The sequence below is a fragment of the Siphateles boraxobius genome, unplaced genomic scaffold (assembly GCF_051911475.1).
Source record: "Siphateles boraxobius isolate OS27281-9 unplaced genomic scaffold, OSU_SipBor_1 457, whole genome shotgun sequence".
Lineage (NCBI taxonomy): Eukaryota > Metazoa > Chordata > Actinopteri > Cypriniformes > Leuciscidae > Siphateles > Siphateles boraxobius.
The window spans coordinates 881-15,000 of record NW_027509094.1 but is presented as its reverse complement, the minus strand read 5'-3'; positions in this window follow the sequence as shown (position 1 = coordinate 15,000).

The following is a 14,120-nucleotide window of genomic DNA, read 5'->3' as shown; positions in this document are numbered from 1 at the left end:
CCAGGACTCGACATGTCAGAGAACCAGTGTTTGTGTCAGAGGAACTTCACAGAGATCAGTTTATGATGTAGTTCTACACTGAATATATGCATTAATCGATGGAGGAAACAAGTATGTCTAAAAAAAGACGTTTCTCTGTCTGTCTGTCTCTCTGCAGTGCGATGTTGCTTCCCTCTGGGCAAAATGAAAAATTCACCACTGGGCCCCATTAGAGTCAAACTGGATAAGGACAAAAGAAGCAGCACTAACACACACAGACAGACAGACAGACAGACAGACAGATAGACAGATAGACAGATAGACAGACAGATAGATAGATATAGAGAGAGAGAGAGAGAGAGAGAGAGAGAGAGAGAGAGAGAGAGAGAGAGAGAGAGAGAGAGAGAGAGAGAGAGAGAGAGAGAGAGAGAGAGAGAGAACCTACACGTAGCAACACAAATGCAGCATTTAAAATGGTACACTCCCGGTCTGAGCGTCACACATCACACCTCTTGCTTACAGGAACACTGGAACTCTTCATATTTCTCCTCAGCCATTTAGTGTCACATGTGACCTTTCAGAGGCGCGTGAACACACACACACATATGACCCGTTCACTGAACACAGTTATGATGACCAGCATCCTTCAAAACTACTGGAAAAGTAGCTAACAAAAAGTTTTCTTATATCTTGTAATAACTACAAGATATTTATGGGAATCAACAATATAATTTAAAAGATTTAACTATGATATGATATAATTTATTTGTGTAATTACAGTCAAAGTATTAAACTTAGACACATACACTAAATACAAATATATATATATATATGTATATTTTTACTGATGCTTACGGAAAACTGTCCTGACAATATTATAATATTCAAAAACGTGTCAATTTTATAAGATGTCGGCTAAAAATAAAATACAATTAAATAAAAAAACAGAAAAAAAATGTTAATTTAGAAAAAGTAAAATATACAAAACAAAAAAACTAAATTAAATTGAAAATATAATAAAATAAAATAATATATAAATAATGAAATATACTGAAAATAAAACAACAGTCAAATAGAATATATAAATAAATGAAATACACTAAAACAAAACAACTAAATAAAATTTAAAATATAATAAAATAATGAATAAATGAAATATACTGAAATAAAAAAGCAAAATAAAAATGAAATTTTATATAATTAAATAAAAATAAAATAAATCAATAAAATGTAATAAAAATAAGACAAAACAAAATAATAAAATAGTTAATATATAATTAAATAAAAAATATAGCCAAATAAATAAATGAAATATAATAAAAATAAGACAAAATAAAATTGCTAATATATAATTAAATACAATTTTAATAAATCAATGAAATATACTAAAAAATAAAAAAAACAATATTTGTGATTAAATAAAAATAATACATAAATGAAATATACTAAATATAAAATCCAATATAATAGAAAAAAATAAATATATAATGAAAAAATAAAACAAAACTAAAAAAAATCACACAAGAAGAGGCTTGAAGAGTGCCATGAACAGAGCATCCAGAAGACAGAGGGCAACAGCCGCGTGCCTCTGAGCGCTGGATTCCCCCGCCGTCGCCCCTGGATGATTTCAGAGGTGTCGTCACTCACCCTTATGAACATATGCAAGCTGCCAGTGAACGAGAGAGAGAGAGAGGGTGAGACTGGGGGCCATTCAGAGAGAGAGAGAGAGAGAATGAGATGATTAAAAATCACATGTAGAGAGATTATTCACAGTGGGAATGTTATGGCTTAATATGCCTCATGGCTACGAGACGGCACAAACACACACACACACACGCACATGCAAATATAACGACACTCGTATGAATATAGACACACTAAAACATGATTAAGTGCGTAAGAAAATGCAGAACTATGAACACGTTGAAAGAAGCAGAAAGACAGACCATAAGACACTTTCTGCTCTGAGAGGTCAAAGGTTAATCTGTCAGTCTGATCATCAAAACAACATATATTAATGGTCATAATTAGAGAATCTGTAAAGAATTATTAATTTATTGATTAAAATGGCTGTCAAGGATTTTTGGCCCAGGACTATTAGGACATATGAGGAAAGATATCTCAGTGACAACCTGCTATTTACTGACAATATAGGTAAATCAATATTTCACAACATATTTAAAATATATTAAGTTATTTAATGTGTAAAGTCACAACAATACAATAAAACATCCTTCAGTTAAAATCTGCCTTGAATATATTTGCTTGAATACATGCATATACATTGAATATATTTGTTGTGTTCACCGGCTGCCTAAAAGATAGTTATATCAGTTATATTAAGCAATATTAAATTATTTTTTATATTATTTAAGTGTTCTGAACTAGTTTAACCAAAATACAAAACCATTGTTAGAGAAATCACACATTCAAATTCATTGTTACTTCTTTTGATAAATATATTACATACATTCAGATGATATGATTTGTGCTGAATTATTTCTGCTCTTTTCTCAGCTGTAAATGGACCGCATCTGCCAACAGCATATGTAATAATATTTCTAAATGTTAATTCAACATGATTGAGAGTTGTGGCACTATGACATAAAAAAATCTTTCATTTCAACTTCTGTATTCATTTTACCAGAAGCCTGCATCACTAAGAGTTCCTCAGCTAAAGTCACAATGAACACGCACACACGCGCACACACACACACACGTACACAGTACTTGGTGCCAGTAGGCAGGGACTTGCCTGAAAGATTGAAAGCAATTAAAACTATCATCTGCAATGGCTTTAGGCTGGCCTGTGGCTGCAAGCAAGAGCTGCCAAACTCCATCAGACTCTCAGAGAGAGAGACAGAGAGAGACAATAGTGCTGGAGAGAGAGAGAGGGAGTGAGAGACAATGGTGCTGGAGAGAGAGACAATAGTGCTGGAGAGAGAGAGACAATAGTGCTGGAGAGAGAGACAACAGTGCTGGAGAGAGAGACAATAGTGCTGGAGTGAGAGACAATAGTGCTGGAGAGAGAGAGAGGGAGTGAGAGACAATGGTGCTGGAGAGAGAGACAATAGTGCTGGAGAGAGAGAGACAATAGTGCTGGAGAGAGAGACAATAGTGCTGGAGAGAGAGACAATAGTGCTGGAGTGAGAGACAATAGTGCTGGAGAGAGAGACAATAGTGCTGGAGAGAGAGACACTAGTGCTGGAGAGAGAGAGAGAGACAATAATGCTGGAGAGAGAGAGAGACAATAGTGCTGGAGAGAGAGACAATAGTGCTGGAGTGAGAGACAATAGTGCTGGAGAGAGAGAGAGGGAGTGAGAGACAATGGTGCTGGAGAGAGAGAGACAATAGTGCTGGAGAGAGAGACAATAGTGCTGGAGAGAGAGACAATAGTGCTGGAGTGAGAGACAATAGTGCTGGAGAGAGAGACAAAAGTGCTGGAGAGAGAGACACTAGTGCTGGAGAGAGAGACAATAGTGCTGGAGAGAGAGAGAGAGACAATAATGCTGGAGAGAGAGAGAGACAATAGTGCTGGAGAGAGAGACAATAGTGCTGGAGAGAGAGACAATAGTGCTGGAGTGAGAGACAATAGTGCTGGAGAGAGAGACACACTAGTGCTGGAGAGAGAGACAATAGTGCTGGAGAGAGAGACACTAGTGCTGGAGAGAGAGACAATAGTGCTGGAGAGAGAGAGAGAGACAATAATGCTGGAGAGAGAGAGAGACAATAGTGCTGGAGTGAGAGACAATAATGCTGGAGAGAGAGAGAGACAATAGTGCTGGAGTGAGAGACAATAGTGCTGGAGAGAGAGAGAGACAATAGTGGTGGAGAGAGACAATAGTGCTGGAGAGAGAGACAATAGTGCTGGAGAGAGAGAGCGAGAGACAATAGTGCTGGAGAGAGAGACAATAGTGCTGGAGAGAGAGAGAGAGACAATAGTGCTGGAGAGAGAGACAATAGTGCTGGAGAGAGAGACAATAGTGCTGGAGAGAGAGACAATAGTGCTGGAGAAAGAGAAAATAGTGCTGGAGAGAGAGACAATAGTGCTGGAGAGAGAGAGAGAGACAATAGTGCTGGAGAGAGAGAGAGACAATAGTGCTGGAGAGAGAGAGAGACAATAGTGCTGGAGGGAGAGACAATAGTGCTGGAGAGAGAGAGAGAGACAATAGTGCTGGAGAGAGAGACAGACAATAGTGCTGGAGGGAGAGACAATAGTGCTGGAGAGAGAGAGAGAGACAATAGTGCTGGAGAGAGAGACAATAGTGCTGGAGAGAGAGAGAGACAATAGTGCTGGAGAGAGAGACAATAGTGCTGGAGAGAGAGACAATAGTGCTGGAGAGAGAGACAATAGTGCTGGAGAGAGAGACAATAGTGCTGGAGTGAGAGACAATAGTGCTGGAGAGAGAGACAATAGTGCTGAAGAGAGAGAGACAATAGTGCTGGAGAGAGAGAGAGAGAGAGACAATAGTGCTGGAGAGAGAGACAATAGTGCTGGAGAGAGAGACAATAGTGCTGGAGTGAGAGACAATAGTGCTGGAGTGAGAGACAATAGTGCTGAAGAGAGAGAGACAATAGTGCTGGAGAGAGAGAGAGAGAGACAATAGTGCTGGAGAGAGAGAGAGACAATAGTGCTGGAGAGAGAGAGAGACAATAGTGCTGGAGGGAGAGACAATAGTGCTGGAGAGAGAGAGAGACAATAGTGCTGGAGAGAGAGAGAGACAATAGTGCTGGAGAGAGACAATAGTGCTGGAGAGAGAGAGACAATAGTGCTGGAGAGAGAGACAATAGTGCTGGAAGAGAGAGAGAGACAATAGTGCTGGAGAGAGAGACAATAGTGCTGGAGAGAGAGAGACAATAGTGCTGGAGAGAGAGACAATAGTGCTGGAGAGAGAGACAATAGTGCTGGAGAGAGAGACAATAGTGCTGGAGAGAGAGACAATAGTGCTGGAGTGAAAGACAATAGTGCTGGAGAGAGAGACAATAGTGCTGGAGAGAGAGACAATAGTGCTGGAGAGAGAGAGAGACAATAGTGCTGGAGAGAGAGACAATAGTGCTGGAGAGAGAGACAATAGTGCTGGAGAGAGAGACAATAGTGCTGGAGAGAGAGAGAGAGACAATAGTGCTGGAGAGAGAGAGAGACAATAGTGCTGGAGAGAGAGACAATAGTGCTGGAGAGAGAGACAATAGTGCTGGAGAGAGAGACAATAGTGCTGGAGAGAGAGAGAGAGAGACAATAGTGCTGGAGAGAGAGACAATAGTGCTGGAGTGAGAGACAATAGTGCTGGAGAGAGAGACAATAGTGCTGGAGAGAGAGACAATAGTGCTGGAGAGAGAGACAATAGTGCTGGAGAGAGAGACAATAGTGCTGGAGAGAGAGAGAGACAATAGTGCTGGAGAGAGAGACAATAGTGCTGGAGAGAGAGAGACAATAGTGCTGAAGAGAGAGACAATAGTGCTGGAGAGAGAGAGACAATAGTGCTGGAGAGAGAGACAACAGTGCTGAAGAGAGAGAGACAATAGTGCTGGAGAGAGAGAGAGAGACAGTAGTGCTGGAGAGAGAGAGAGACAATAGTGCTGGAGAGAGAGACAATAGTGCTGGAGAGAGAGACAATAGTGCTGGAGAGAGAGAGAGACAATAGTGCTGGAGAGAGAGAGACAATAGTGCTGGAGAGAGAGAGACAATAGTGCTGGAGAGAGAGAGACAATAGTGCTGGAGAGAGAGAGAGACAATAGTGCTGGAGAGAGAGAGACAATAGTGCTGGAGAGAGAGAGACAATAGTGCTGGAGAGAGAGAGACAATAGTGCTGGAGAGAGAGAGACAATAGTGCTGGAGAGAGAGAGACAATAGTGCTGAGAGAGAGAGAGACAATAGTGCTGGAGAGAGAGAGAGACAATAGTGCTGGAAGAGAGAGAGACAATAGTGCTGGAGAGAGAGACAATAGTGCTGGAGAGAGAGACAATAGTGCTGGAGAGAGAGAGACAATAGTGCCTGGAGAGAGAGAGAGACAATAGTGCTGGAGAGAGAGAGAGACAATAGTGCTGGAGAGAGAGACAATAGTGCTGGAGAGAGAGACAATAGTGCTGGAGAGAGAGAGACAATAGTGCTGGAGAGAGAGAGACAATAGTGCTGGAGAGAGAGAGACAATAGTGCTGGAGAGAGAGAGACAATAGTGCTGGAGAGAGAGAGACAATAGTGCTGGAGAGAGAGAGAGACAATAGTGCTGGAGAGAGAGAGACAATAGTGCTGGAGAGAGAGAGACAATAGTGCTGGAGAGAGAGAGAGACAATAGTGCTGGAGAGAGAGAGACAATAGTGCTGGAGAGAGAGAGACAATAGTGCTGGAGAGAGAGAGAGACAATAGTGCTGGAGAGAGAGAGACAATAGTGCTGGAGAGAGAGAGACAATAGTGCTGAAGAGAGAGAGAGACAATAGTGCTGGAGAGAGAGAGAGACAATAGTGCTGGAGAGAGAGACAATAGTGCTGGAGAGAGAGAGACAATAGTGCTGGAGAGAGAGAGACAATAGTGCTGGAGAGAGAGAGACAATAGTGCTGGAGAGAGAGAGAGACAATAGTGCTGGAGAGAGAGAGACAATAGTGCTGGAGAGAGAGAGACAATAGTGCTGGAGAGAGAGAGAGACAATAGTGCTGGAGAGAGAGAGAGACAATAGTGCTGGAGAGAGAGAGAGACAATAGTGCTGGAGAGAGAGAGAGACAATAGTGCTGGAGAGAGAGAGAGACAATAGTGCTGGAGAGACCGAGAGACAATAGTGCTGGAGAGACCGAGAGACAATAGTGCTGGAGAGAGAGACAATAGTGCTGGAGAGAGAGACAATAGTGCTGGAGAGAGAGACAATAGTGCTGGAGAGAGAAGAGAGACAATAGTGCTGGAGAGAGAGAGACAATAGTGCTGGAGAGAGAGACAATAGTGCTGGAGAGAGAGAGAGACAATGGTGCTGGAGAGAGAGACAATAGTGCTGGAGAGAGAGACAATAGTGCTGGAGAGAGAGAGACAATAGTGCTGGAGAGAGAGAGACAATAGTGCTGGAGAGAGAGACAATAGTGCTGGAGAGAGAGACAATAGTGCTGGAGAGAGAGACAATAGTGCTGGAGAGAGAGAGACAATAGTGCTGGAGAGAGAGACAATAGTGCTGGAGAGAGAGAGAGACAATGGTGCTGGAGAGAGAGAGAGAGACAATAGTGCTGGAGAGAGAGATAATAGTGCTGGAGAGAGAGACAATAGTGCTGGAGAGAGAGAGAGAGAGAGCGAGAGACAATCAGGCTGGAGAGAGAGACAATAGTGCTGGAGAGACCGAGAGACAATAGTGCTGGAGTGAGAGACAATAGTGCTGGAGAGAGAGACAATAGTGCTGGAGAGAGCGAGAGACAATAGTGCTGGAGTGAGAGACAATAGTGCTGGAGAGAGAGAGAGACAATAGTGCTGGAGAGAGAGACAATAGTGCTGGAGAGACCGAGAGACAATAGTGCTGGAGAGACCGAGAGACAATAGTGCTGGAGAGAGAGAGAGACAATAGTGCTGGAGAGACCGAGAGACAATAGTGCTGGAGAGACCGAGAGACAATAGTGCTGGAGAGACCGAGAGACAATAGTGCTGGAGAGAGAGAGAGACAATAGTGCTGGAGAGAGAGACAATAGTGCTGGAGAGAGAGAGAGACAATAGTGCTGGAGAGAGAGAGAGACAATAGTGCTGGAGAGAGAGACAATAGTGCTGGAGTGAGAGACACTAGTGCTGGAGAGAGAGAGAGAGACAATAGTGCTGGAGAGAGAGAGACAATAGTGCTGGAGAGAGAGAGAGACAAGAAATGCAGTGGAGTAAAAAGAATAATATTTGTCTTTCAAATGTGTTGTGAAGGTAAATTAAAAAGTTTCCAGAAAAAATAATACTCAAGTGAAGTACAGATACTTAAAAAGTGTACTTAAGTACATGACTCAAGTAAATGTACTTTGTTACTGTCCACCTCTGCTGAAAGTCTATCCCTATGACACTTACTTTAACTAATACCAAGCTAAATAGAATCTTATTCTAATTCAAATGACTAATTCTAAATCAATCTAATTCTACAAACTCAAGCTTCTTCTAACTGTAATTCTAACTTTATTTAATGGCTGAGAAAAGTAAACTAACTTTGCTGTTAGTTATTTTTGATGAAATAAGTGTAAAGCGTCATCAACAGAGGTGAGAATGTGTTTAGTTTATCCTGCTGGTTTTAAAGCACATTCAAACCACAACTCTAACTCTGATTCTAGTTCTAAATTAGAGTTTTATACACTGATTTTTCCAATATTATTGAAGTACATTTTACAAGAAAATACTATTTCAGTCTATTTTAGAGTATCTTGCCATTTCTTTGCAATTAATTGTGAAATTTACTAGAAATTTCTGAGTGATTTTAGCAGTGTACCAGTTCTATTATAATTCTATGATTGTAATCTGATAATGGTTTCTGATAATGTAATCATTTAATTTTTTTCTACAAATAAAAAAATAAATTAAATAAAATAATTAATAAAAAATAAAATAATAATAACGATGATGAAATAAACTAAAAAATAATAAAAATGTCATAAAATAAAATAAATAAAATATAATAAATAAATAAATAAAAAAATTAATTAAAACTGAAATCTGAGATGATTGAGCATGGAGCCCAACACTGAAGTCGTGTTCCATTAAGTGCTGAATTCCCTGTATTCTGATTAGAACTTGGATTCCTCTTCTGGTTCTAACTCTAATTCTACTTTTAATTCTAACCGTCTCTTCATTTTCCTCTCCTTCTTGTTCTTTTATTCAGTGCTCCCAGCTGTCACAGTAACTCAGTGTCTACATTATCTCTGCTGATTCCTCCCTGTCTCTCTCTCTCCGTTCCTCTTAGTGACAGTTCGAGTTGTTCAGAGTGACAGGTTGATATCAGAGTCCTAATCGCTGTCCGTGCCACCAGTCCAGGACCAGTCGACCAGAGCCCGCGGGTGCCAGAACCCATCACTGTACCACACACACACACACACACACACACTCGTCTCAGTCATCAGGAGGCCCCTGCGGTGCTGAGCCACATCACTGTCCATGTATCCTGCAGCGACCGGGTCCGAGACAGGAACACAAGCCCGCGCACTAGGTACACACACACGGGAACACACACATACGAGTGTCATAAACCATCACACACAGACGAGTATACATTTCAGTGCAGTGCCAGTTTGGGACGGTCCCGTGGTGCCACACCACATCACTGTCTACATCTCCGCTGGCATCCAGGGGTCAGACAGGACGATCCTGCGTCCACAAACACACACACACTCTTCAGATAATGAGTCTCTTTGGATCAACATAAAAGAGGAGATCTGGCTCTTAAAACAAAACCAAAAAGGGTTTTGCAGCCTGATGCCGTTTGAGTAAGCTGATCATGAATCTGGTGCAAATATACAATACTTCTGTTTTGTTGATGTCACCTGTGAGTTTCCTTTAACTATCTTTAAGTACTTTATAACAGTTTATTTCATATTCTTTCATTTTACTTCCTGCCAGATTATGACCATTGTGCATTCGATGGCATTTCTTTAAGCGTTTAAATTTCTCTTATTTGGATTGTAAAATGTAATTGAATAGGGCTTCACGATATATCAAAATGATCGAAATATCGCAAATGTATATATCGCAATATGCATATCGCAACAGCTTGCAATAACTGGGGTCATGCACAAAAGACAAAAGGAAAAACACTCACTGTTCTTGGCTGAATAACTTTTGTAGTTTGAATAAGAATCAGTTTATATATTTAATTCATACAGTGTGAAAACTAAGCAGTGTTTTATTTTTACATTTGATTATTCAGTTTCTGTTGTTAAATAAACCTAATGTAGGATAAGCTGAAACCCTAAACCCTGTTGTTCTCTCAGAAGTTGTAGGGATGTTTTATTGTCACAAAAAGAAACACGTATGTAGGTTATATCATTTTAAATATATTTTTAAGATAATTTAAGTTTATTTTACACACTTTAAGCATTATCGTATCGCATATCGAATATCGCATTATTTGAGTTATCGCATATCGCATTTTACTTCAATATCGTGCAGCCCTATAATTGAATTTGCACAATTATTGGAGTTCTCTTAAATAATTTGCGATTAGATAGAAAAACCATGATCGTATGATTAATCAATAATCGTGACTGGCCTACATTTGAAAAACTTTTTATGTTCCACAAACAACTTTCTCTTCTGTGGTTCTTCAGAAAACCATCTACACTCACCTAAAGGATTATTAGGAACACCTGTTCAATTTCTCATTAATGCAATTATCTAATCAACCAATCACATGGCAGTTGCTTCAATGCATTTAGGGGTGTGGTCCTGGTCAAGACAATCTCCTGAACTCCAAACTGAATGTCAGAATGGTAAAGAAAGGTGATTTAAGCAATTTTGAGCGTGGCATGGTTGTTGGTGCCAGACGGGCCGGTCTGAGTATTTCACAATCTGCTCAGTTACTGGGATTTTCACGCATAACCATTTCTAGGGTTTACAAAGAATGGTGTGAAAAGGGAAAAACATCCAGTATGCGGCAGTCCTGTGGGCGAAAATGCCTTGTTGATGCTAGAGGTCAGAGGAGAATGGGCCGACTGATTCAAGCCGATAGAAGAGCAACTTTTGCCTGAAATAACCACTCGTTACAACCGAGGTATGCAGCAAAGCATTTGTGAAGGCACAACACGCACAACCTTGAGGCGGATGGGCTACAACAGCAGAAGACCCCACCGGTTACCACTCATCTCCACTACAAATAGGAAAAAGAGGCTACAATTTGCAAGAACTCACCAAAATTGGACAGTTGAAGACTGTAAAAATGTTGCCTGGTCTGATGAGTCTCGATTTCTGTTGAGACGTTCAGATGGTAGAGTCAGAATTTGGCATAAACAGAATGAGAACATGGATCCATCATGCCTTGTTACCACTGTGCAGGCTGGTGGTAGTGGTGTAATGGTGTGGGGGATGTTTTCTTGGCACACTTTAGGCCCCTTATTGCCAATTGGGCATCGTTTAAATGCCACGGCCTACCTGAGCATTGTTTCTGACCATGTCCATCCCTTTATGGCCACCATGTACCCATCCTCTTATGGCTACTTCCAGCAGGATAATGCACCATGTCACAAAGCTCGAATCATTTCAAATTGGTTTCTTGAACATGACAATGAGTTCACTGTACTAAAATGGCCCCCACAGTCACCAGATCGCAACCCAATAGAGCATCTTTGGGATGTGGTGGAACGGGAACTTCGTGCCCTGGATGTGCATCCCACAAATCTCCATCAACTGCAAGATGCTATCCTATCAATATGGGCCAACATTTCTAAAGAATGCTTTCAGCACCTTGTTGAATCAATGCCACGTAGAATTAAGGCAGTTCTGAAGGTGAAAGGGGGTCAAACACAGTATTAGTATGGTGTTCCTAATAATCCTTTAGGTGAGTGTATATCCATGTGTGGGGCACATTTTATTCAGTTAAAGTTATTAATTTGGAAGCACATAAAAACATATAATAAGCTCATGCAGTTCATGCAAACCCATGACCTTGGTGTTGCGAGCGAAATGCTTGACAGTTTGAGCTACAGGAATACTCATTTTTAGCCCCAAATTAAAGGAAAAAACAAAACAAGAAATTGTATTTTGCGTACAGAAAATTATTTTCATGACAAATAAGCACACTTCACACAAATTACAGTAAAAAAAACTGTATTACAATTATTTGTGATGCATACATTTAAATATCGTATAATGGAATATATTTATTTAAGAAATAAGTAAAACATACAGGCATGCTACAGTAATGTGCATGTTCTTGTTATAAACGTGCATACACTACTGTTCAAAGGTTTGGGGTCAGTACATTTTTTGTTTGTTTTGTTTTTAAGAAATTAATACTTTTATTCAGTTAATTGATAAAGTGAGTTAAAGTGACCATAGAGGCATTTATAATATTACAAAAAATGTATTTTAAATAAAAGCTGTTCTTTTGAACTTTCTATTGATCAAAGAATCCCCCCCAAAAAAATCAAGAAATATGAAGCAGTACAACTGTTGATAACATTGATAATAATCAGAAATGTTTCTTGAGCAGCGAATCATCATATTAGAATGATTTCTGAAGGATCATGTGACACTGAAGACTGGAGCAATGATGCTGAATATTCAGCTTTGATCACAGGAATAAATTACATTTTACAATATATTCAAATAGAAAATAATAATTTTTAAATTGTAATATTACTTCACACTTTTACCATTTTTATTGTCCTTTTAAGCATAAGAGAATTATTTCAAATATATATATATATATATATATATATATATATATATATATATATATATATATATATATTTATATTTGAGGGGCCCTGGATAAAAATGTCACTGCATTAGATCAAATATCAAAAGGTGATGTTTGGTGTCTGTATGAAGTCAGTTCTCCTGAAGTTCTCACAGATGTAGAGAATCACATTAACTTCCAACATCCACTAACACACACCAACACAACACTGCCCGTCTTCATGTTCAACACACCTACTGACTCAGCATGTCAAACTGTTTGAAATAAAACATTTGACCTGAACTACTGGTTCTGTTTTTCACCAGCAGGAAATAATCGGCCCTTGCTTTGACATCTAATGCAACGACATTCATACATTTTTAAGTGTGTCTTAAGTGTCCAAATACTTCTGGGGCGTCTGTTAGAGACAGAGAGACATGCTCTTGGGCTGGTGAATTATTAAGGATTACTAATATGTCCTAAAATGGCTCTTTGCCCGTCCATTAACAACCTGTCTCATCCATTCCACCCTTCACCTGCTCCGTCTCTAACTCACTCACACACACAGGGTCAGAAAGGTCACGCTGGTATCCCCATGCATATCTGAATGTGTGTGTTTTGAGTACGGAGGTTCAGATTCTTCTAGACTTCCTGAGTTTCTCTCTGCTTTTCTTTCTGGTCTTTCAGCTGTATCTCTCGTCCCCTCTCTCTCTCTGTTTCTCTCGCTTGGCTTCGCGCCTGCCGGTCTCTCTCCACAGCCGAGCTGGTCGTTGCCGCGAGCGACGAGAAGCTGTCGTTTCTTGTTAACATCTTTGCGGTGACCATGTTCCTTGATTAGAGCTAGTGTGTGTGTGTGTGTGTGTGTGTGTGTGTGTGTGTGTGTGTGTGTGTGTGTGTGTGTGTGTGTGTGTGTGTGTGTGTGTGTGTGTGTGTGTGTGTGTGTGTGTAGGAGAAGGTTAGTGATGGTGTGTTAGTGATGGTGCTCGTCTTCCCCCACCCGAAACTCACCCGCACCCCCCCAAACACAACCCCCAGAGCTAGTCTTAAAGATCAGTGATTTGGTCAATTGGTCTGGCACATCCTATAGCACTCAAACCCTGTGACACGGCAACAGACCAGTCACACACACACACACACACACACAGTCACACACACACACAGGACGCCAGCTTGTGTGGAGGTGCAAGTGGTGCTCTCTGAGTACACATATGCACAAGCTTATGATGACAGGAGGGATATGAAATAAAGACCACGACAGACAGACAGAACAACATTTACATTACATTTACATTTATTCATTTAGCTGACGCTTTTATCCAAAGCGACTTACAATTGCTATATTTCAGAGGTCGCACGCCTCTGGAGCAACTAGGGGTTAAGTGTCTTGCTCAGGGACACATTGGTGTCGCACAGTGGATTCGAACCCGGGTCTCTCACACCAGATAGATAGATAGAGATACAGACAGTCAGACAGACAGAACGACAGATAGATAGATAGATAGAGATACAGACAGACAGAACGACAGATAGATAGATAGATACAGACAGACAGAACGACAGATAGATAGATAGATAGATAGATAGATAGATAGATAGATAGATAGATAGATAGATAGATAGATAGATACAGACAGTCTGACAGACAGAACAACAGATAGAGATAGATAGATAGATAGATAGATAGATAGATAGATAGATAGATAGATAGATAGATAGATAGAGATTCAGTCAGACAGATAGATAGACAGACAGACAGACAAGACAGATAGGCAGATAGATAGACAGACAGACAGACAGATAGATAGACAGACAGAACGA